The following is a 25,656-nucleotide window of genomic DNA, read 5'->3' as shown; positions in this document are numbered from 1 at the left end:
CCAAACAACTTATCAGATCACAAAGGTATAAAACTAGAAATAAATTGTACAAAGAAAGCAAAAAGGCTCACAAACACATGGAGGCTTAACAACATGCTCCTAAATAATCAATGGATGAACGACCAAATTAAAATGGAGATACAGCAATACATGGAAGCAAATGACAACAACAACACAAAGCCCCAACTTCTGTGGGATGTAGCAAAAGGAGTTTTATGAGGAAAGTATATAGCAATCCAGGCATATTTAAAGAAGGAAGAACAATCCCAGATGAATAGTCTAATGTCATAATTATCGAAATTGGTAAAAGAATAACAATGAGGCCTAAGGTCAGCAGAAGCAGGGACATAATAAAGATCAGAGAGGAAATAAATAAAATTGAGAAGAATAAAACAATAGAAAAAATCAATGAAACCAACAGCTGGTTCTTCGAGAAAATAAACAAAATAGATAAGCCTCTAGCCAGACTTATTAAGAGAAAAAGGAAGTCAACACACATCAACAGAATCAGAAATGAGAAAGGAAAAATCACGACGGACCCCACAGAAATACAAAGAATTATTAGAGAATACTATGGAAACCTATATGCTTGCAAGCTGGAAAACCTAGGAGAAATTGACAACTTCCTAGAAAAATACAACCTTCCAAGATTGACCCAGAAAGAAACAGAAAATCTAAACAGACCAATTACCAGTAATGAAATTGAAGCAGTAATCATAAAGTTACCCAAGAACAAAACCCCTGGGCCAGACGGATTTACCTTGGAATTTTATCAGACATACAGAGAGGACATAATACCCATTCTCCATAAAGTTATCCAAAAAATAGAAGAGGAGGGAATACTCCCAAACTCATTCTATGAAGCCAACATCACCCTAATACCAAAACCAGGCAATGACACCATGAAAAAAGAAAACTACAGACCAGTATCCCTGATGAACATAGGTGCAAAAATACTCAACAAAATATTAGCAAACCAAATTAAAAAAATACATCAAGAGGATTATATACCATGACCAAGTGGGATTCATCCCAGGGATGCAAGGATGGTACAACATTCGAAAATCCATCAACATCATCCACCACATCAACAAAAAGAAGGACAAAAACCACATGATCATGTAAATGGATGTTGAAAAATCATTCAACAATATTCAACATACATTCATGATAAAAACTCTCAACAAAATGGGTATAGAGGGCAAGTACCTTAACATAATAAAGGCAATATATGATAAACCCACAGCTAACATCATATTGAACAGCAAGAAGTTGAAAGCTTTTCCTCTGAGATTGGGAACAAGACAGGGATGCCCACTCTCCCCACTGTTATTCAACATAGTACTGGAGGTCCTAGCCACAGCAATTAGACAAAACAAAGAAATACAGGGAATCCAGATTGGTGAAGAAGAACACAAACTGTCACTATTTGCAGATGACATATTGTACATAAAAAACCCTAAAGACTCCACTGAAAAACTACTAGAGCTAATATCAGAATTCAGCAATGTTGCAGGATACAAAATTAACACACAGAAATCTGTGGCTTTCCTATGCACTAACAAAGAACTAATGGAAAGAGAAATCAGGAAAACAATTCCATTCACAATAGCATCAAAAAGAATAAAATACCTAGGAATAAACCTAACCAAGGAAGTGAAATACCTATACCCTGAAAACTACAAGACACTCTTAAGAGAAATTAAAGAGGACACTAACAAATGGAAACTCATCCCATGCTCCTGGCTAGGAAGAATTAATATGAGAAAAATGGCCATCCTGCCCAAAGGAATATACAGATTCAATGCAATCCCTATCAAATTACCAACAGCATTCTTCAATGAACTGGACAAAATAGTTCAAAAATTCATATGGAACCACCAAAGACCCCGAATTGCTAAAGCTTGGGGGGGAATCTTGCTCTTCAACTTCAAGCTCTACCACAAAGCCACAGTAATCAAGACAATTTGGTACTGGCACAAGAACAGACCCACAGACCAGTGGAACAGAATAGGTACTGCAAACATTAACCCAAACCTATATGGTCAATATATATATGATAAAGGAGTCATGGACATACAATGGGGAAATGACAGTCTCTTCAACAGATGGTGCTGGCAAAACTGAACAGCTACATCTAAAAGAATGAAACTGGATCACTGTCTAACCCCATACATGAAAGTAAATTTGAAATGGATCAAAGACCTGAATGTAAGTCATGAAACCATAAAACTTTTAGAAAAAAACCTCGGCAAAAATCTCTTAGTCATAAACATGAGTGACTTCATGAACACATCTCCCCAGGCAAGAGAAACAAAAGCAAAAATGAACAGGTGGGACTGTATCAGGCTAAAAAGCTTCTGTACAGCAAAGGACACCATCAATAGAACAAAAAGGTATCCTACAGTATGGGAGAATATATTCATAAATGACAGATCTGATAAAGGGTTGACATCTAAAATATATAAAGAGCTCATGTACCTCAACAAAGAAAAAGGGAACAATCCAATTAAAAAATGGGTAGAGGATCTGAACAGTTCTCCGAAGAAGAAATTCTGATGGCCAACAGACACATGAAAAGATGCTCCACATCACTTGTCATCAGAGAAATGCAAATTAAAACTACAATGAGGTATCACCTCACAGCAGTAAGGATGGCTGCCATCCAAAAGACAAACAACAACAAATGTTGGCGAGGCTGTAGAGAAAGAGGAACCCTCCTATACTGCTGGTGGGAATGTAAATTAGTCCAACCATTGTGGAAAGCAGTATGGAGGTTCACCAAAATGCTCAAAACAGATCTACCATTTGACCCAGGAATTCCACTCCTAGGAATTTACCCTAAGAATGCAGTAGCCCAGTTTGAAAAAGACATATGCACCCCTATGTTTATCACAATAGCCAAGAAATAGAAGCAACCTAAATGTCCATCAGTAGATGAATGGACAAAGAAGATGTGGTATATATATACAATGAAATATTATTCAGCCAAAAGAAGAAAAAAAATCCTACCATTTGCAACAACATGGATGGAACTGGAGGGTATTATGCTCAGTGAAATAAGCCAGGCAGAGAAAGACAAGTACCAAATGATTTCACTCATATGTGGAGTATAAGAACAAAGAAAAATTGAAGGAACAAAACAGCAGCAGAATCACAGAACCCAAGAATGGACTAACAGTTATGAAAGGGAAAGGGACTGGGGAGGATTGTTGGGAAGGGAGGGAGAAGGGTGGGGAAAAAGAAAGGGGCATTACAATTAGTATGTATAATGTGAGGGGGGTTCAGGGCGGGCTCTACAACACAGAGAAGACAAGTAGTGATTTTGCAGCATCTTACTACACTGATGGACAGTGACTGTGAAGGGGTACGTGGAGATGACTTAGTGAAGGTCTTGATTCTTCTCTAGGCTTTATTGTCTAATCTCTCACGGTGGTTACAGCAGTTGTCGGCAAGCTCTTCTCCCTCCTGGCGGGCTCCCTTATATTCAGTCACCCAACCAATCCGGGACAGTATCATGCGTGACCTTTAAGCGGATAGGTGTCACGCGCCACTCTAAGCAGGCAGCACGAGCTGTGCACAGGTACGGAAGTCTGCTGGGCCAATCCCCAACAGGGAAGAGGGGAAAGGGTGGTGAGCAGGAAGCAGGTGCCATCTTTAGGGTGTTGTCCAGCTAGAGTGGGGTTCAGCCTCGGCCGTAGGCCGGGCCCCCACATCTCCCCCTTTATTGTTTTATAACCAAAGGGCTGTCGGGATCATGCCTGTCTTAGGTCGTCCAGAGTCTGTGGCATTCTTACCCGTCCTCAGGCAACAGACAGCTTAGGTCTGCGCCCTGTCTTAGGTTGATATGCACAGCTCCCGATCTTACCCGTCCTTGACTACTGATCCAGCATATTAAGCCATACTCTAGGGGAGATGTCTTCCTCTAGCGCTGCCATGGCCTGCAACAGGACCTTCCGTTCTCCCCCTTGCTGTTTTCGTATGGAACAGACTTTCCTCCCAAGCACGAGGAGGCCCACAATTAGCAATATTCCTATGACACCTACACCTGACCAGGCTTTGGTGGCGTTTAACACAGCTTCAGCTATTTGAGCTACGGAGCAAAATTTCTAACCATAGCTGAGTGGTGAGCTTGTCAAGCTCACTGGACCAATTTGTGGTTAACATCCTGCCTAACTGTCTGGACAAGTTGGCAGCTTTAAAATAATTATGAAAAGGAATACCAGTAATACACCCCCGTATAAGAATGGATGCAGCCCACAGACAAAACCTCCCCCAATTGTTCTTGAAGAAGGTTCATGCGTTGGTTGACCAAGGCCATCCCATTCTTAAAATGGCTGTTGATGATGTTCTGCGTTGTCATTGCCGAGGCAGTGGCCTGGGACAGACCATTCAGCGTCTCTGCCGTAGGAATGGTGATCCACGGCAGGAGCAGAAGCAGTGCGATCATCTTGTACCTCCGCTCCGGGGTTTTCCACTCTGCGTATCAGACGTTCAGGCACCCAAACAGGGTTCTGCTGGTCCTGTGGAAAAACACAAACCGAGCCTCGGGTCCAGATTATCACTGGGTCCGGGCCTTTCCATGTTCCTTCCAACACATCCTTCCACAAAACTTTAGGCATGTGTTTTGGATTGGATTGTTGGCAGTGCCACTCTGCTGCACTGCGGCCATTTTTGTCCAGTGTTCTAAAGTCTTCTCCTATTCCCCCTTTTTGTTTATATAAGGCATTCTTGAGGGTGAGGTGGGTGCATTCCACCATACCCTGACCCTGAGGGTTGTCTCTAGCTCCCTGCTGCTCTCATGACACAAAAGGATGTCATCCATATATTATCAGGGGAAACTGTTTCCTGACAGTTTGTAAGGCCTTCTTTACATACACATGGTGGGGCTATTAGCCATGCCCTGTGGCAATAAACCTTTGACAGTCTCTGGGGTGAAGCGGGATGGAGAAGAAACAGTCTTTGATATCTATTACTATTGAATTCCATCCTCTGGGCAGGGCCACAGGGAGAGGAAGGCCTAATTGTACAGGTCCCATAAACTCCATCTGTCTGTTCACTGCCCTGAGATTATGGAGTAATCTCCACTTGCCAGACTTTTTAGGTGTGTTCCATGGCGAGGTAGAGGGCTGGAGGTGACCAGCTGCTATCTGTTCTTGTACTAAAGTGTGGGCTGCTTCCTTCTTTTCTTTGGTGAGGGGCCACTGAGGTACCCACACGGGCCTTTTTGCTATAGGCTGTTTTCCCTCAGTGGCCCCGAAGAAAAACCCAATCCTGGTCCTCCGGGCCCTTTGGGCAGTCTCCCTGCTAAAAGGATTGGTTGTTCTTTCCCTTGGAGATCCTTCCCTAGTCCTCTAGTGCCCACGTACCCCTGTTTTTTCATTATGGCATTAGACTGCTCACTGTAAAGAATCTCTGTGGTTAGTTTAACTCTGCTATTAAACCTGTTCTCTAGCTCATCCCCCGAAAGTTCCCCATCTTCATCCTCATCAGATGGCAGTCCCTGTTCAGATCCCCCTTCCGATGCCTTTGCGGAGGCACACTCTTCTCGTACTTCCTCTAATATTTCCTCCCCCTCTTGGATGGCCTCTCGGCAGCTTGGCTTCTGTCCCTTCAGGCAATTTTTTACTCGACCCCAAATAGGGATTGTCCCTGGTAGAAGGGGCTCCCTCTTGTCTGCCCTGCGTAGGTCATCCCCCAGTCTGTCCCATAAAGGGCTGGTGATTTTTCCTTCATCTAAGAACCATGGGGCATGATTCTCTATAGTGTTCAGGAATGCCCTGGCAGTCTTTGTTTTCAAAGTGGTTCCATTAGCTCTAAGGAGCGCTTTCAGAGGTTCCTCGGCCCTAACCCTAGAGGCCTCCGTCCCCATCCTCTCTCTAAAGGGGCAAGTATCCTAGTTATGATTTAGATGGACTACGTCGCTAATTCCACGAACCTTTTGATTTCGTCGCCACTCTGCGAACCTTTTTATTTCATCGCCGCTCTGCGTACCTTCACTGGCGCCTCCTCATTCCATATATTATAATAAACAATGTCACAAACACTAACAGGACACACACACTACACATAAACACCCACCGCAACTGCCTGCTGTCTGCCCTGCCACGTATACTTTCAGTTTGCTCGCCGATCCACTCACCTTCCTCGGTTCGCTCTCCCGGTCTGGCCAGCCGACCGAACGGCGTCCAGCAGGCACCAGGGTCAGCGGATCAGGTCGCGATGAGGTTTAGCGATTCCCGGGTTTCACCACTTGTCGCGACCCTTCAGGGACTGAAGCAACACGCCCAAGGTCTTGATTCTTCTCTAGGCTTTATTGTCTAATCTCTTACGGTGGTTACAGCAGTTGTCGGGAAGCTCTTCTCCCTCCCGGCGGGCTCCCTTATATTCAGTCACCCAACCAATCCGGGACAGTATCATGCATGACCTTTAAGCGGATAGGTGTCACGCGCCACTCTAAGCGGGCAGCACGAGCTGTGCATGGGTACGGAAGTCTGCTGGGCCAATCCCCAACAGGGAAGAGGGGAAAGGGTGGTGCGCAGGAAGCAGGCACCATCTTTAGGGTGTTGTCCAGCTAGAGTGGGGCTCATCCTCAGCCGTAGGCCAGGCCCCCACATTCTTCCTGTAATTGTAGATTAATGATACCAAAAAAAATAGCCTGCCCCATGCAGCAAGGAGAAAGAACTCACCCAGGGCTGAAACAGATGCCCCTGCACATCTAAAAGTAATAGAGGGCACAAATAATCTGTTATGTTACATGGTGATCTAGAAGCTTTGAGGTAATCTAGATTAACATGCAGATAAGGAAATCAGGGCCCTGAAAGGGTACACGACTTTCCCAGTCACCATGCAGCTGCTCTGCTGCTGCTTCAGGGACTGCATTTTCAGGGCCTCTGAGACCAAGGCAGGTCCCTGGCAGGCTAGGCTGCCATTTCTTAGGTGAGAGGTTGATCTTCCTGTCTGTCCTAGAATACTTTAGTTCTCATTTCTCCTAAGCACACAGAAGCTTCCCAATTGCTCTAGCAAAGAGAATAATAAGAAACGTGTAAATTTTCCCTGTTTGATGAGAGATAGGTAAGGGGGCACAAGAAATTTCGGGCTTGAGAGCATCTGTGACTGACAGCAACCTGCTTTTATTGAGTGCTAACTATTTCCAGATATGGTTCTCATCACTTTACATGTATTAGCTCATTTACAAATTACATATCAGAGGCTTACAAAGCCAAGTGGCTTGTCTAAGCTTGCACAGTTGGTCAAGGTTGGGGCCAGAATCCTAGGTTTGGTTCTCCTTGCAAAGCAATTCTTTATTGCCTCAACAGATAAGGTGTAAATTAATTTGAATTAAGCTGAGTGATTTGATTCTTGTTCTTTGCAAAGATTTATCTGAATGCCAGCTTTGGTTCTGATCTTTGCCAGGAGCTGGAGATGCAGATGATGGGACCAAAGAGAAGCATGTGGCAGACAGGTACTCTGAATAAAAGCTCCCACTTACGTATGAATGGTGGTGCTCTGCCTCACTGAGAAACATTACTTGAACTACTTGACTGTAAGGATTTTCATCTTTAAAATAGGGACAAAATATATCTATGTTTTAGGGTCATGAGAAATCTTGGATCATCCTATACAAATTTTCTGGAACATGCCAGGCACCTGGAGGTCAGTAAAGCTCACTGAAAGAATCCTAGTCATCAGGAATAAATGTCAGTGATAATGACCGATGAAGATGCTGCTGATGGGAATGACGGGGATAGTGATGAGAAAGTAGTGGCCATGGTGTTGTTTCTGCTGTGCCGATAGTGATGGAGTGAAAGGTGTAGTGCTGACAGGTTGGAAACTGACTACCAAGGTCAGAGGTTCCTCATGAGAGGTGATTTTACCCAGGGGATATTTGGCAATATCTAGAGACATTTTTGACTGTTAACAACTATGAAGAGAGGAGCGTTTCTGGCATCTAGAGGGTGGGAGTCTAGGGATGCTGTGAAATGCCCTACAACACACAGGACGCCCCCCAAATAAGAAATCATCAGGCCCAAAGGAGACATACAAATGGCTGCAAGGTACTCAACATCACTAATCATCAGGGCAGTGAATATCAAAGCCATAACGAGTTACTACCTCATAATTGTTAGGACGGCTGTTATCACAAAAACAACAGATAAGTATGTGGATGTGAAGCAACTGAGGCCCTTTTACACCATGGGTGGACATGAAGAATGGTGCAGCGACAATGGAAAACAGTATGGAAGTCCATAAAAAAACTAAAAATAGAATGGTCATATGATCCACCAATCCCACTTCTGGGTATATATCCAAAAATATTGAAATCAGGATCTTGAAGAGATGTTTTCACCCCAATGTTCATTATACCATTATTCACAATAGCTAAGATATGGAAACAAATAGGCTGGTCACAGACAAATGCTGCATGATTCCACCTATGTGAGTCATCTAAAATAGACAAACTCAAAGAAGCAGAAAATAGAATGGGGGGGGTGGCAGGGGCTGAGGGGAAGGGAAAATGAGGAGTTTTTGCTTAATAGGTTTAAAGTTTCAGTTTTTCCAGATGAATAAGTTCTAGAGATCTGCTGTACAACATAGATTTATAGGGTGCTTTAAAATATACAGAGGGTAGATTCCATGTTAATTGTACTTGTCACACCAAAGAAACTATAAAAGGACACACCTTAATACCACTACATGCCTATTACAATGGCCGAAATCTGGAACACTGACAGACTAAATGCTGTCAAGGATGTGGGTCAGTGGAAACTCTCATTCATTATTGGTGGATATACAAAGATGTGTAGCCACTTTGGAAGACGATTGGCTGGTTCTTACAAACTAAACCTACTCCTACTGTATGACCTGGCAAAGTCTTTGCTATTTACCCAAATTAGTTAAAAAGTTATGTTCATGTAAAAGTCTGCACACATGTGTTTATGGTAACTTTATTTGTAATTGCCAAAACTTGAAAGCAACTAAAATGGCTTTCAGCAGGTGAATAGTTAAATAATCTGTGGTAAATCCAGACAATGGGCTGTTATTCAGGACTAAAAAGAAACGAACCATCAAGCCATGAAAAGACATAGAGGAACCTTAAAAGCATATTACATAGTGTAAGATGCCAATATGAAAAGACAATATACTGTATGATCCAAGCTATATGACATTCTGGAAAAGACAAACTGTAGAGACAGTTCAAATATCAGTGGTGAAACTGCCTGGATGGATGACCTTGTTTAGCTCTTGTTGGTTTGAAATATATTTTTAATTCTCTATGATTTAATGTTTATTCTGTTACCTCTGATGCATGCTTAGGAACACTGTTTGCTAAGATCTGTTTCCATGAAATGGCTGATCCTACACTGTTCTTATGTTTTAGAGAACGTTGTGCCCAGCAAACTGGAGGCAGCTACACACTAGGTGTGGAATTAGTTAATAATTATGTATGTATGAAATCACTGACTCAGAATACTATTGTTATTAAACAACTATGTGATCAATAAATATGAGAGGTGCCCTCTCTGCACCACTCTCGCGGTGTTACGCCTCAAGTCCCCTGGCTGGTCCTTTCAGGTCTTTGATATCTAATCACATCTCCTCCCTTATCAGTCAGAGGCAGGGACAGACTGACAAGCTCTCCTCAGCAACTCTGCCAGAAGGGAAGAGGCACCACGGAAACTGTGAAGTGGGCCCAGTGCCCTCAGCTGGCTGTTCAGTGGGCTGGCTTTCTCTTCCCTCTCCGATAGCTGGCTATAAATTCCAGACTCAGAGCAGAAAATCAGTTTTTCCCAGGAGATGGGGCTGGTTGTGGTGAGCATGCAAGGAGGCAAGATTCACTAGGAAATTCCCATCGTTTTTATACCCTGAGGCCTGGAATTTGTAAGAGGTTTTACTAACATAGTTCTTACTGAAGGGCATGGGGAGTCCTCACAAAATTCCAAATGCCTCAAACAAAGATAAAGAGCTCAGTTCGGTGTCTTTTTGATTGAAATTCTCTTGGATGGCCTGTGAATTTTCTGCTGCAAAGGCAAAAACACTTTTCTGAGAACATTAAAGGTGGTGGATTCTTTCCTGCACAGATCACTGTGAGATATTATGGAAGTCATATTGCACAGGTTCTGAGTCCTCTGGTGCCAATGCAGATGATAAAACCTGTCTTCAGGGAGGGTTTTTATAAGCACAAATGAAGATGAATGTTAAAAGCATGATGGAAGACTAAGCCATGACTGAAAGCCAGCTGCTGAACCCAGCAAAGGGAGAGCACTTCGGACAAGGTCTGACCCTTAGTCATCACTGGGGTCATGGTGCTTCACACTGCACCATATACAGTGCAGTACAACAAGAAGGGAAGACCCATGCAGATGTGTATGGTGCCATCTCCAGCTGCCTTCCTAGGAAGGCAAATGGTGTCATGGAGAGCCCTTTGCTGGGTAAGTGATGGGTATAGGGGTAGAAGAACTGAGACAGAGCTGACTTACTCTGTAAGAGAAAGAAATAAATGAAAAATAAGGTACGAGGAAACAGGGGTTGGGGTGGCTCTGGGAAATTTAGTGGTAAGTGGGTGGATAGCAGAAAGGGGAAGTGATGGTGGCTGCAGTGTTAATGGGGTGGGTTAGAAGTTGTCTGATGGGTGGTAAGTGATATAGACCCTCTTCGGGGTCTCCCTGTGAAGCTTTTAATAAACACATGGCTTGCTATTTCTTTATGAAGAGGGCTTGCCTTTGCAGGTTTCAAAGTAGGCCCGAAGTTATATCCAAGGATGCCAGGGAGACCTGCCACATCTAGGCTGCACTGCATGAGAATACTCATTTCTTTCCATGATCTTCCTGAGATCTTAGATGTTCCAATTCAAATCCATAGTCTGACGCTGCCAGATGCTAGGTCATCCTCTACAACCAACCCAAATCCCCTTCATGTTGTTTACACTATTGTGTTCCAAATTTATCAATGTTATACTACCCAGGGAAGAGAAGGCAGAGTGGAGGGGAGGCTGGAGAGTGTCCGAAATACAACCCTAAATCTACATCAGGTTTTTCTTTTAACCAAAGCCTATTTGGTATTCAGCAGAAATTTTGAGTCTACTGTTTGACATAATTTAATAGTGCACATTAATGACTATAATTTTCTTCTGTAGTCAGATACAAAGAAAAGGAGGACTGCTTTATCTGTATCACAAAAAATAATAACCAGCACTGACTTGCAAATGGTAATGAAGAACAAAGTCCATGAAGGCCAACACTTTATTGTTAGCTTCAGATACAGGCACACCGTACTCCACAGTTCAGAAAGTTCTTTTGTATTTGTTATGTACTTTTATCCTCACAACATTGCTGTGTGGTTGATGATATCATCTCCACTGTGTGGACACTGAAAATGAAGCAAGAGAGATTGAGTTAGGAAATGGATTGTATGCAGGGAAAACACTCAGATTTTTTTAAGTTAAGTTTTTAAATGTCATAACTGGGGCTGGGTGGGATGGATGGAGGAAGGAAGGGCAGCCAGCTGGCTCAACAGATTCACAAGATCCTCTCATTTCCCCTTTCTATACATTCTCATCTCAGGAGACATTTCTAGCTGGTTCTTGCTAATCACTCTTGTTCTGTTTTGGTGGGATGAGGGAATAGCTGGGGGGGTCCACCATATTTTTAGCTTCCCCTCTCATTGCAGAGTTGTTTCTCGAAACTCCACAGAGAAGAGACACATTTCCCAGTATCCTTTGCACCTAGGTCAAGCCATTTGATGAAATCTTGCCAATGGAATAGAAGCAGATTAATGAACGCCACTGAGGACTAAGTACGTAAGAAGTGTGTGTACCTTTTTGATGTTTCCTCTTATCCTCCCTCTGAAGGGATTCAGAAGATTCTAAACCTGGGAGGTTGGTGGAGACACAAGCTGGAAGGAGTGTAGGTGGAGGAAAGTTATTAGACCATTATGTGAATTAGACATAAGTTCTATTTTGTTAAGTTCTTTCATGTAGGAATTTACTTGTCAAAGCAGCAATTGCTACTCTAGCTAGAACAGAGGGTCTCACACCTTGCTATGGAATGTGGAAATGATTGGTACCCATTGTTTTGGGGCCCCCAACCAAACTGAAATACAAGGAATACCACTTTGAAAAATGATCCCCAATTTTCTTGCATCCATCAGCAGGCCTTGCATTAAGGAAATATGAATTTAATAATAATTTCATTTATGGTGAGGATATATTATTGCTATCACAGGATATTTCATTTTATATATGAACAAACCCAGGCAAAAGAGAATGATAATAAAAGCATACACATCTATATTTGTGTTCTAAACTACACAACAGTGTGTGTGTGTGTGCATGTGTGTTAAAATGTGTGTGTTTGGCAGTATACCACCTTCTAAAATACAGAACTCTGAGGCCTGCTTTGTTCATTGTCATAAGCTGAGACCACACAGTAACTTTTTCTTTCAGAAAAAAGGTGAATTCTGTGGTTACAGGCTTCTTTAACTTTCATATATTTGAATTTCATGAATTATACATTGGCAGAATTAAACCTTTAGTAATCTGAATTTGAACTCATACATCATTTGAAAAGCATTAGGAATTCTCATGGGTGTAGTACTGCCCACATCCCAACAGTTCAGTTTGGTAAACCAGTTTATGCAACTCTTATGTGTCTGCTATTTTATGCTTAAAAAATACATTACAACAGGGAAATGAAACTGCTGATACTACTAACAAAAATATTGGTTCCCTAAATGTCATATAACTAAGGCCAGGATAAAATTGATCAAGTGCGATCACTTCTCAAAATAGTATGAACCTCAGTCTCAAATAGACTTTCAAATATGGTCAAATTACAAAGAAAAAGAACAAAATTAAATGCAATGTTTTAGATGTTTTGTGCCTAAAAGGCACAACATATTTAGATATATTACAATATTTTTCAACCTCTAGCAATGAACAGATAAATATCTAACCACCACTACAACAAAAGTGTAATACTATTGTTTCTTTTCAGCTGTCTTTAATGCATGTTTTCAAGAACATATTATTTACAAAAAGTATATGTTTCTAATACGTTTCACTTTTTACAGTGATTTCTGGAAGCCCAGTGACAAATAGGTAGGTAGCCCAATGTCCTTAGTTATGCAGGTGCTGGGGGCCTAAGTGCAGTCTGTTCCCCACTGCCCATTTGGGTCACTGAACATTTTATTTGGCTCAGATTTCTTTAAATGCCACTGTCCTTGCTCAGTATGAGTCTGTAATTTGTGTCAAATCTTTGTGTTGTGTGCTGAGGTGGAGACAAGGTAGGCACAGAGGGAGCAGAAAAAATACTGAGCATATGTCAGGAACTGCCAGGGACTGTGGCTACTGGAAGATCCTCCTTCCCATTTGCCCATAATGGCAGAGGGGAGCAAATAGATCAGTACACAGTGTGACTATGCCTGTAGTACAGAGGTAAGCAGGTGCCCTGGAGACCGCGGAGGAGGTGTAAACTTGTATAGCCAAGTGTTCACAAACAGCAAAGCTCAAAGTATCCTTATAAAGTAAAATTTGTAAGTTTAGTTTTAAGTGTCTAGTTCAGCTGATAGAGTATGTGTTCACTTCCTCTTCCTCTAGAAAACAGCAAAAAAGGCAAAAAAGGGAATAAATTCATGTAAGAGTTGATGTAGAATGGGAGAGTGTCAGAGAGAGAGCCATAGAGAATTCTGAAATATTAAAATTGGATGGTGCTCTGCTGATGGAGGGGCACAACTCAGAGCTAACATAGGTAAAGGCTCTGGGGAGGTGGGAGGTTTATTTTGAGGGGCTTTAGGATAAAATGCCAGGCAAAGACACCAAACACACAAAAATTAGAGACCAAGATCGCTGATCAGCATAGATGCAAAAATACTCAACAAAATATTAGGAAACCGAATTCAAAAATACATCAAGTGGATCATACACCATGATCAAGTGGTATTCATCTCAGGGATGCAAAGATGGTACAACACTCAAAAATCCACCAACATCATTCACCACATCAACAGAAAGAAGGACAAAAACCACACGATCATCTCCATAGATGGCCAAAAAAGCATTTGACAAAATTCAACATCCATTCATGATAAAAACTCTCAACAAAATGGGTATAGAAGGCAAGTACCTCAACAAAATAAAGGCCATATATGACAAAACTACAGCCAACAGTATACTTAACAGTGAGAAGCTGAAAGCTTTTCACCTAAGATTGGGAACAAAACATAGATGCCCACTCTCCACACTGTTATTCAACAAAGTACTGGAGGTTGTAGCCACAGTAATCACACAAAACAAAGAAATACAAGGCATCCAGATTGGTAAAGAAGTCAAACTGTCCCTGTTTGCACATGACATGATATTTTACATAAAAAACCCTAAAGACTCCACTCCAAAACTACTAGAACTAATATATGAATGAAGCAAAGTTGCAGGATACAAAATTAATACATAGAAATCTGTTGCTTTTCTATACACTAAGGATGAACTACAGGAAAGAGAAATCAGGAAAACAATTCCATTCACAATTGAATCAAAATGAATAAAATACCTAGGAATAAACCTAACCAAGAAAGTGAAAGACCTATACCCTGAAAACTACAAGACACTCTTAAGAGAAATTAAAGAGGACACTAACAAATGGAAACTCATCCCGTGCTCTTGGCTAGGAAGAATTAATATTGTCAAAATGTCCATACTGACTAAAGCAATCTACAGATTCAATGCAATCCCTATCAATATACAAACAGCATTATTCAATGAACTGGAACAAATAGTTCTAAAATTCATATGGAACCACAAAAGACCCTGAATAGCCAAAGAAATCCTGAGAAGGAAGAATAAAGCATGAAGGATCTCACTTCCCAGCTTCAAGCTCTACTACAAAGCCACAGTAATCAAGAAAATTTGGTACTTGCACAAGAACAGACCCACAGACCAGTGGAACAGAATAGAGACTCCAGATATTAACCCAAACATATATGGTCAATTAATATATGATAAAGGAGCCATGTATATGCCACGGGGAAATGACAACCTCTTCAACAGCTGGTGTTGGCAAAACTGGACAGCTACATGTAAGAGAATGAAACTGCATCATTGTCTAACCCCATACACAAAAGTAAATTCAAAATGGATCAAAGACCTGAATGTAAGTCATGAAACCATAAAACTCTTAGAAAAAAACATAGGCAAAAATCTCTTGGACATAAACATGAGCAATTTCTTCATGAATATATCTCCCTGGGCAAGGAAACAAAAGCAAAAATGAACAAGTGGGACTATATCAAGCTAAAAAGCTTCTGTACAGCAAAGGACACCATCAATAGAACAAAAAGGTATCCTACAGTATGGGAGAATATATTCATAAATGACATATCCAATAAAGGGTTGACATCCAAAATATATAAAGAGCTCGTGCACCTCAACAAACAAAAAGCAAATAATTCAATTAAAAAATGGGCAGAGGATCTGAACAGACAGTTCTCCAAAGAAGAAATTCAGATGGCCAACAGGCACATGAAAAGATGCTCCACATTGCTAATCATCAGAGAAATACAAATTAAAATCACAATGAGATATCACCTCACACTAGTAAGGATAGCCACCATCCAAAAGACAAACAACAACAAATGTTGGCAAGGATGTGGGGAAAGGGGAACCCTCCTATACTGCTGGTGGGAATGTAAATTACTTCCACTATTGTGGAAAGCAGTATGGAGGTTCCTCAAAAAATTCAAAATAGAAATACCATTTGACCCAGAAATTCCACTCCTAGGATCTTACCCTAAGAATGCAGCAGCCCAGGTTGAGAAAGATATATGCACCCCTATGTTTATTGCAGCACTATTTACAATAGCCAAGAAATGGAAGCAACCTAAGTGTCCATCAGGAGATGAATGGATAAAGAAGATGTGGTACATATACACAATGGAATAGTACTCAGCCATAAGAAGAAAACAAATCCTACCATTTGCAACATGGATGGAGCTAGAGGGTATTATGCTCGTGAAATAAACCAGGTGGAGAAAGACAAGTACCAAATGATTTCACTCATCTGTGGAGTATAAGAACAAAGCAAAAACTGAAGGAACAAAACAGCAGCAGACTCACAGAACCCAAGAATGGACTAACAGTTACCAAAGGGAAAGGGACTGGGTAGAATGGTTGGGAAGGGAGGGATAATGGGGAAAAAGGGGGAATTAGTATTAGCAGACATAATGTGGGGGGTGGGGGGCACGGAGAGGGCTGTACAACACAGAGAGGACAAGCAGTGATTCTATAGCATCTTACTATTCTGATGGGCAGTGACTCTAATGGGGTATGTGGGGAGGACTTGATGATGGGGGGAGTCTAGTAAACATAATGTGGCTCATGTAATTGTAAATTAATGATACCAAAAGAAAATAAAAAAGAAAAGACTCAGTTAATTAAAGCTTCAAAAGACAGGAACAACTTGGCCTGGAATGTTTGAATATTCCCCAGATAAAGGATCAGCATAGCCCATGTCTTTATTATGTTAATCAAAAAGGACAAGCTTATTTTTTTAAGTTTACCTATATCCTGTTTTTTTTTCCCTCCCTCTGGCCCCAGTCAACCCCAGTCAAGTAGTCTGCAACCCAGACAATCAATTCAGCATGCAGGCCCAGCTGTAAACAATATAGCAAAAGGCTGGAAGGATTCCATCCCAAGGACTGCATTTTAATACTGAGGAAGTCAAGAAGCAAGACTCAACTTAATCACTAACTGTAAAGGAGTGCAGAGAGCATTAAGAGTCAGGAAAAAGAACTAATAAAACTTAGCTAAACCTTAACAGCAGACCATTCCGGAATAGTAAGAGATTCAATGTCTAAACTTAGAGAGAGACCAGATCAAAGGAAGAGAGAGCGAGAGGCCAGCAAAGGGCTATTTGAATCCTAGTTTACTAAATCCCCATGGTTTACAACCCTGATATCCACCCTGGCAGGGCCCTTGCTTATTTTTATACTGCTTCTCACTTTAGGTCCCTCTATCTTAAACCGGCTAATAGCCTTTGTTAGGGAAAGAGTGAGTGCTGTTCAGGTGCTAATGCTGAGACCGCAGTATCATTCACTCACACAGCAGGAAGAAACAAACATTCCATGATTGGAATGGTCAAAGGAAAGTGGGGAAATGTAGAATCTAAGCATTAGTAAGATTAGTAAATTAGCATAAGCATAGCCATCTTAGAAACCTAGAAACCATTTTCTGAGAGTGTGACTCAGAGGAAAGAAAAAAAACAAACAAACAAAAAAACAAACAAACCCTGGGCCTGGGTAAGGCCTTGAAAAACAAGTTAATCATGAGCACCGGGTGGTGGGCAGCTGTGACCCTTGGTCAGCTAACCTTGGTCAGTAAATCTTACATACCAAGCTTATCGTGCAGAACCTCCCTAACCATTGAGGAGTAGTCTTACCCTGCCCTTGCTTAACCCCAGGATATATGTCTTGCAAGAATAATGTATAGTTATAGAAAATTGCTATGAGTTAAGTGCTTTGAAATTGCTATATAAACCCTTGGCTCTGAGTGCTCGGGGTCCTTGTTGAGACCCGCTGCATCGGGCTGACTTGGACCTCAGCTAGCTAGCTGAATAAAGACTTTGCTTGAATTTACATCTCTATGCTTGTGTAGTTTGTTCTCTGGGGAAGCCTCGGAAGCCTGGACCCTAACACTAACAAACAGACAATAACTCTGCCTACCTTGGAGGAAGGGCAGACAGTCCTGAAATGCTCCCAGGAAGCTGCTATCCTGGGAGGGGACTAAAGCAGTAAATTTGTGTTAAGGTAATTTTTCAGAATTACCTAGAGGACTGATAAGAAACTTAATGTCTCATCAAATATACTTGAGACAAGTCTATACCCCCAGCCCCAGGCCACACTCCTAAAGAATCCTTAAAAAGGGGAACCCTCAACCCCTCTGAGGGTTCCTCTCTCTGAGGCCACCACACTCAAAGTACACAACCTTTTAGCTTCAAACTTTCTCTCTCCAACCTCCCAGGGCACCCCTCCCTGCTAAGGTGGCCTGCACTTTCTCTCCCCCCAAGCAACTCAAAACAAAACTTTCACTCTGCCCCACCAGCATGTCCCTGCCCCTCAACTCTCCACTGCAAAAGGGACAAGGATCGAGGAAAACACATAACACTCCCCCAACACCAGGACTTATCCTGGAAAGTCTCTTGTAGTTCCTCCTCCTTAGCTTTCCCTTCTCTGGTGTTGAGGGGAAATATGGGAAGCACCCTTGGTAACCAAGAGGGCATAGTTCCTTTCATCAGGTGAACTGGAGGCTTTATTACTCTCAAAAATAACTTAAACCAGGCAAAGCCAGTTTTCATTTTATCCAACTTTAATCCAGACAAAACAGCAAAATTTGATCATCTTCTGTTTGACCTTAAACCGGAGGTGTCCCCCCAGTACCGTAACCTTCACCCCAGCAGGCTCTCGGGGGGAATTTCAAGAGAGCTCATCTGGTTCCCTTTCCATGCTTCCCTAGGCCTAGAATTTGTATTTCCCATCTTTCAAGAGGTTCCTGTGTCTGAGTTCCTTGTGTACTCAACCCCCCATAATGGAGGTTTTTTGCACACACCCCAGGATTCGCTTCATCCAACTCTGGCTGTTTCCTTCATGGGAGAACGGAACCGCAGATCAGGACTCCACACTCGCTTTGTATCTCAGACACGTCTCAGTCACACACATTTGATCTCCAAAAAATGCCCACCAAGGCAATACTTAGCCCAGGTTTTCCTACCTTGGCTCATGCATGGCTCTTGCCTGGTTGCTGTGGTGCCTGCATTTTCTCCCCTGCATCAGTCACGCTGTGTCCTCACAACAGTCTCGGGTCTTCTCTTGGCTTCCTGCTAAGGTGAGACACCCAGACAGAGCGGGCCGCCCAAAGCCGGGCCGACTCATCTTCCCACTCTGCTTGGGCCCCCACCTCACACAGGCAAGAGGATCCTGAATGAGCCCCCAAATTGTGAGAATCACACTCACTGATCCAAACTCAATAAGTGGACACAGACACAAAGAGAACAGCGGAGAGAGGCTTTAATGATGATCTTGCAAGATCAAGTGTCTGGTGAGCCAGGCACACCTGAGGTGGTTGGTGTCAAGTAATTTATTCCCTAGCACGTGAGTCCCTCCCCTGGTTCCTCATTGGCTGAGTACTACAGGGTTCGCATTCTTTCCCGGGCATCGCCTAAGCCAATTACATCCACATTTGGCCTTCTCTTACATTTATCTTAATTTCCTTGGTAGGTTTAAAAAAGTCAAACAGGTATAGCCAGGCCCTTATCATTTCCCCCCCAAAACGCCCACTCTCAGCCTGAGCAGCTTCCTGGCATATTTTCCACCACGTGGCCCTTTGTTAATACCTTACTGTTAAAATGTTTAAACCTCCTCATGGGAATAATCACATTTAGGTTTTATGCTTTTTCTAACATAAATAACTGGTTTCAAGAGAAAATACAAAGGAAGAGGTAGGCATGAATATAGTTAGTTTTCTGTTTAATATAAGTAAATTGCACACACAAACACATCTCTCTCTCTCTCTCTCTCTCTCTCTCTCTCTCTTTATATATATATATATATATAGTTAGGGGTGCATTGTGTATTTTCCTCAGTTCTTGTCCCAGCCACAACAAAGAATTGAAGGGCAGAAACACAGTAATGAAGCAAGTAAAAGTTTTATATAAAGTTACTTAGAGAAAAAGTGCAGCACGCAACCTCAGGGAGGAGAGAAGCCTTGAAAGGTTTAAGTTTTTTTTAAAGAGAGAAAGGTTACACACTTTGAAAGTGCGGGGGACCTCAGAGAGAGGAGCACACTGGAAGTTCGGGGATTCCCCCTTGTAACGATTTTTTTTTTCAGGAATGTGACCAAGGGCTGAGGGTGCAGACTTATTAAGTGGTTCCTGAATGTTTAAAATTAACTTAACACAAGAAATTTACTGCTCTGATTTCTCCCTGGGATACTGGCATCTTGATCTGGGAGCTTTCAAACAAGACTGCCTGCCCTGCCCCCGAAGTGGGCTGAATTATTGTCTGTTGGCTAAGGAGTATGTTAAGAAACTTACTTTTCAACTAATTGGGTTTTTAAATGCAGTCTTATCTTTAAGATAGAATCCTTCCTATTTTTAGTATGTTGTTTATGACAGGACTTGTTTGCTATATTAATTTCCCAGATTGTAAATTACTTGATTAGGGCTGGAGGAGGAAAAACAGCATATAGGTAAAGTTAAATAAATAAGCTGCATGATTAACACAATAAAGACATGGGCTATGTTGAGGTACTGTCCTTTATCTGGGGAAATTCAAACATTCCAGGCCATTACTCCTGGCTTTTTGAGCTTCAACTGATTAACTCATTAACTCTGGGTCTTTTTTAGTGGGCTTTCCTGGCCTTATTCTCTTTCCACCCCACTCATATCTATTTTCCTGCCTAACATATATACACATATATATTCACTTACATAACCAATATTTATATATGCATTTCCATTTTTTAAAGTAAATGGTGGCATACTATGGACATTACTAGTTTTAAAAAATATTTTAAATATATCCTGGAAAGGAACAGCAGAACTTTGACAATTATTTCTTTGACCTCTGGCTCTGGAATCAGCACTACTCAAGCAATCCCTGCACGAACTCCTAATCCTGGAGAAAGAAAGATTTTTGTTATTGATGGAAGGTTAGTCACTCTTGCTGACAATTGATTTTAGGGTCCCAGAATCCCCATTAAGTTCCCACAGTTATAAGTCTATTCTTGCCACCCTTTACAGAGAAGATAAATGGGCATGAATAATGGGCAAACTGATTTAAGATAAACCACAGGGCAGATATGATGAACAGACAGTGTAGTTCATGCTGGGGAGTCCTGGCAAACCAGACATAATCCTCAATCACTTTTTTTACTGATAATTGGACCCAACAGGACCATTCCGAATCACTTCTCTCTCTTCATTTATCCTTCAGTTCATCAAAAGGGTCAGTTTAGGGCATAATTAAGTCAACTACTTTCTGAAAGACCATCATGACAATCATTACAGAAAATGACAGCAGGCCCCATTCATGCTGTGGAAATTAGCCCTAAGGCTCATGGAAACAAAGGATCAAAAAGATAAGAGGGATTCCGTTTTTAGCCTATTCATTCACTTGTTTTTTTATTTTGTGTGTGTGTGTAAAATCTATTATGAGTCAGAGAGCAGCAGCTTTAGACATAGTGGTAAACAGAACACCTTTTTTCCCTGCCTTCATAGGGCTTATAGTTTAGCAGAAGACACAGAAGCGAACTAAACAATTACACTACAAATATACTGTTACAGATGGAGGAATCAATGTGATACATTTTGTATTGTGGGGTCTGGGAAGGTCTTTTTGAAGCTCAGAGTAGCAAGATGATCAAGTATTGGACAGGCAAAGAGGGATAGCTGTGCCTTCCACGAAGGCCTTTACACAAATTGTTCTTCTCTGGGAGTTGAAAAAAGGACAGCATGGCCAGAGACCATTAGGCTACAGGGAGATGGACCTGAGATAAGTTCTGAAAAAGTAGTGGGCCAGAGCAGGGAGAAGCTTGTTGACAGAGTTTTAGAATAATAAGAAAATGTGTGTAAGTCTGGGGAGAGGAAATCCCGGGGCAAAATACCACTAAAAACTGAAGTCAGTCAAAGGGAGAAATAAAGTTTAAAATCCATTTATTGCTCACAAGCTGCAGGTCCGGGCCTGCCATCTTTCTCCTCTACTCTCGAAGAAGCCAAAAACTAGCACTCCCCCTCACCTCTCAGGTACAGATAAGCTCTTCTGGCCCATGTAATTAGCCATTGATATGGAGATGAACTTCTCCCCACCCCTGAGGAATGATGCAAACACACTAACTTCTTTCCACCTCTGAATGGCTATTGATATGCAGATGTACTAAAGCCATTCGAGATATTCTGAAAATATTACAATTTTACCCACAATATGGTATAGCAGAAAGAACACAGAAGTTGACATCAGGATATCTAAATTCTAGAACTGTTATGGAAAATACAGTGACAGAAAATACTGGAAAACCTGGACTGGATCACTGAGGGAAAAACCAAGCGATACTCAGAGGTCTTGGGAGTGTTGAGGTTTATTTCACACCAGTGGGCCCAGAGGGGAGTATTCTCCCAAGGTCTGAGCCCCTAACACAAGCAAGGGGATCAATTTATATTATTTTGATATGTGGCATGTCCGCATGCGCAGGGCAAAAGGGGAGCCAGGAGGAGGGGGAAGAGGGCTGGGAGGGCTTTGCCAACTGGAGGAAAAAAGCGGTTTGTTGACCTTGACGGCTGTGTTGAATATTTTCCTTATCAGAACTACTGGCCACACTGTGTCTTTCATGTGGGTTGAAAGGAAAGGAGAGACACACAGCAGTAATTCACCGGAGAGTTCCGCTTTATTAGGGACAGGTGCTGGGTTATATAGGAAGGGGCATAGGGTGATTGTGGTGTTACTTCTATGGGGCTGGTGGCTGTTGGCTAGGAGCTGGGATTGGGAGGGGGGCGAGAGGTGATTGGGCTTCAGGTGGCGCCGGCAGGAACCGAGGACCCCGAAAAGAAGCCGGAAGTTTGCCATCTTACTGGTGGGGACCCTTCATTCCCCCCTTTCTCCTCTATGGGTTTGTGGACGTTGCATTCTCTCTGACTGCTTCTTGCTGAGCAGGGGCGGAGAAGGGAGTGAGGGTTTGAGGATTGGGAGGAAAGGGTTGATAGGACTCCCCACAGTAAGGATGAGTAGATGTGGACTTCTTCAGGTTGGAAATCAATGAAGGTTCCCTGTAACCATAGGTTGAGGACCTGTTGATTCCAATGGTGCCAAGAGGATATGGGTGTCAGGAGCCAGGCGTCTGCGGCCATTGTTTCCAGGAACAGTTTCCAGTGGAGAGAGGGGTCCATCTCAGCATGTGGTGAGGAGGTCACGTGAGGGTGAGGGATCTTCTGTGGCCAGAAGCTGATAGTTCCTGAGTAAAAGCTGGTTGAAAGCTTGATTAGAGATTTTTCCGACTTGGGATTTGATGAACTTTATTATACAGGGTAAGAAGAGACAGACGAGAAGAATGACTATTATGGGGGCTGCAATGGGCCAGAGCCAGGTGAGGAGGGGGTTTGTTAGTATTGAAGAGAATGGGTTGGAATTGGAAGCAGAGTGGAGACTGCAGGCAAGGTCGGTGAGTTTGGTGATGTGTGGTCGGTGAGTTTGGTGATGTCAGTTTCTACAATGCCAGATTCGTTGATGTAATAGCAGCACTCTTTCTGGAGGAAGACGCAGGTGCCGCCCTTCTCAGCTGTAAGCAGATCTAGGGCCCACCGGTTTTGAAGGGTGACTTTAGCTAGCGAAGTGACCTGTCTTTGGAGAGAGGCTAGAGAATCTGCAGTGGATGTCAGGGCTCCCTCAAGTTTGGCGTTGAGATCTCTAACTGCCCATAGAGAGTGACCCAAGGCTCCTCCCGAAAACCCCACCCCAATGGCTGAGGTGATCAAAGAGATACCGACCATGATGGGAAGGAAAGCAGCCCTTCTTGTGCGCGAGTGCAAGGGAGGTTGGAGCTCAAGGAATTCTGCCATGCTGTAAAGTGTAAGCTGTGGGATTAGGGTGACGAGAATGCAGGGTGTATCGGAGTTGAGAGGCAGTGAGTTGAAAAGACTGCCATTACACCAAAAGAAGTGTCCCGGTTGTGTAAAAGTCTTAGAGCCGGAGGTAGGGGTGTAGATAGAGAGGCAGTGAAGTGCACTGGAAGGGGGTGGAGTTGGACCTACACCGTGGTGGATGGTGAGATTATCTGCGTATTCTGGTTCCCATAGGGGTATGTCTGCCAGGGGATGGAGGGGTTGTCCTTCTGCATGGAAAGAGTAGTTGGAAATATTGAGGGGCACGGCGGCCAGCAGTGGGCACTGTAGTGATGCTCACAAGAAACAATTGGTGGTGTTGATGGTGTGGTTGAGAAAGATGGTGGTGTCTTGAATGAGCTGTAACCAAGAGTAGGAGGAATAAGAAGATGAAGAGGTGCCATCAAGAGTTTGGATAATGACTTTCTTGGAATGTCTGACATCTGATGCAACTTGAGAGATCTGGGAGCGAGAGGGAACATACTCTCGAGAGATATGAAGGGTACCATGGGGGGTCGAGGACCCCTTGTAGTAAACTGAGGCTGTTACTCCAGCAGCCCATCGGGAGTCCCAGGGATCTGGGATTGATAAGGAGAATGAGCCATTAGGATATTTCATGAAACGGTTGGAGGAGTAATACTGTGGGTACTGGAAGTCACCCATGTAGTGAATGGCGCAACACCAGTAGGGACATCCCCCGTAGGTGTCTTGCCATCGCCTGCAATATAGGCTTGTCTTTGGTCATAGAGGAAGCAGAGGTAGGGAGAATAAAGGTAGCTGTAAATGATTACTTCGGTGGAGGGAGGAAAGTGGAGGTACAAAGGCTCAGAGCAGCCTTTCAGAGGGCAGTCTGATGTGGCAATGAGGGCAGTAACTTTTGTTTGATGCTGTGTGTAAGTCGGCCTGACTTTGAATCGCCATACAAAGGAGGGTGGGGCAGCAGGGAAGACAATAGGAATGAGGGAAAAAAGCGAGAGAGCAGTAAAGGAGGAAAAAGTCATGATTCGGGTATGGATGGCAAAGGGGGTGCACGGGAGATGCAGAGCTTCAAGGGATCAGAGGGATGAGGCATGGTAGAGTAGACAGCATCTTGGGCTGTATCTGAAGTGTTCTGGATTGTGACTGATGGGTCTTGGGTGTCCAGAGAAGGTGGGTCTTGGGTATTTGGTTTCAACCTGGAGATATGAATCCAAGGGGTGACAGAGTTATCAGGCAGTGAGAGCTTGGCGGCCGAGGGGGTGCAGAGAATAGCTGGGTGTGGACCTTCCAATTTCGGGGTGAGAGAGGGCCGATTCTCTAGTGGCTTATAAAACACTAGTTGGCCGGGCTGTAAGACAGGAGGATTTTGGGAGGCGGATGGATCAGGAAGGAGCCAATCCTGATATTTCCACAATTCAGTGCAGAGGACAGAGAGTAGTGGAAGGGCTATATTGGGAGGAATAGGTCCTTTGTGGAAAGGGAGCCCCGGGGGTAGAATCGGGCGGCCGTACATGATCTCAAAGGGCGACAAGAAGGAAGGTTTCTTTGGGAGGGCTCGAATGCGGAGTAGAGCTAAGGGAAGTAAGCGAACCCAGTCAAGGTGTAGTTCTAGAGATAGTTTGGTCACGATGTCCTTTAGAGTCCTATTGGTTCTTTCTACTTTTCCTGAAGCCTTTAGTCGATAAGGACAATGTAAATGCCAGGGGAGCGAGAGCGACTTGGAGAGGTTCTGGATAATTTGGACAGTGAACTCAAGGCCGTTATCTGATTGGAGGGAAGTGGGCATCCCGAACCTAGGAAAGAGCTGGGTGAGGAGGATAGAGGCAACTGCAGACGCTCGTTTGTTAGTGGTGGGGAAAGCTTCCACCCATCCTGAAAATGTATCTACTAACACGAGTAGGTATGTGATATGCGGTACAGGGGGCATGTTAGTGAAGTCTATTTGCCAATCTGCAGCGGGGACATTACCCCTTGCTTGATGAGCCGGGAAGGGTCGGGCTTTGAGGGGGTATTAGGGTTAGTGCGTTGGCAGATGGTGCAC

The sequence above is a fragment of the Manis javanica genome, chromosome 17, assembly GCF_040802235.1.
Source record: "Manis javanica isolate MJ-LG chromosome 17, MJ_LKY, whole genome shotgun sequence".
In the NCBI taxonomy this organism is placed as follows: domain Eukaryota; kingdom Metazoa; phylum Chordata; class Mammalia; order Pholidota; family Manidae; genus Manis; species Manis javanica.
The sequence above is the reverse complement of the archived record's forward strand: the minus strand, read 5'-3'. Positions refer to the sequence as shown.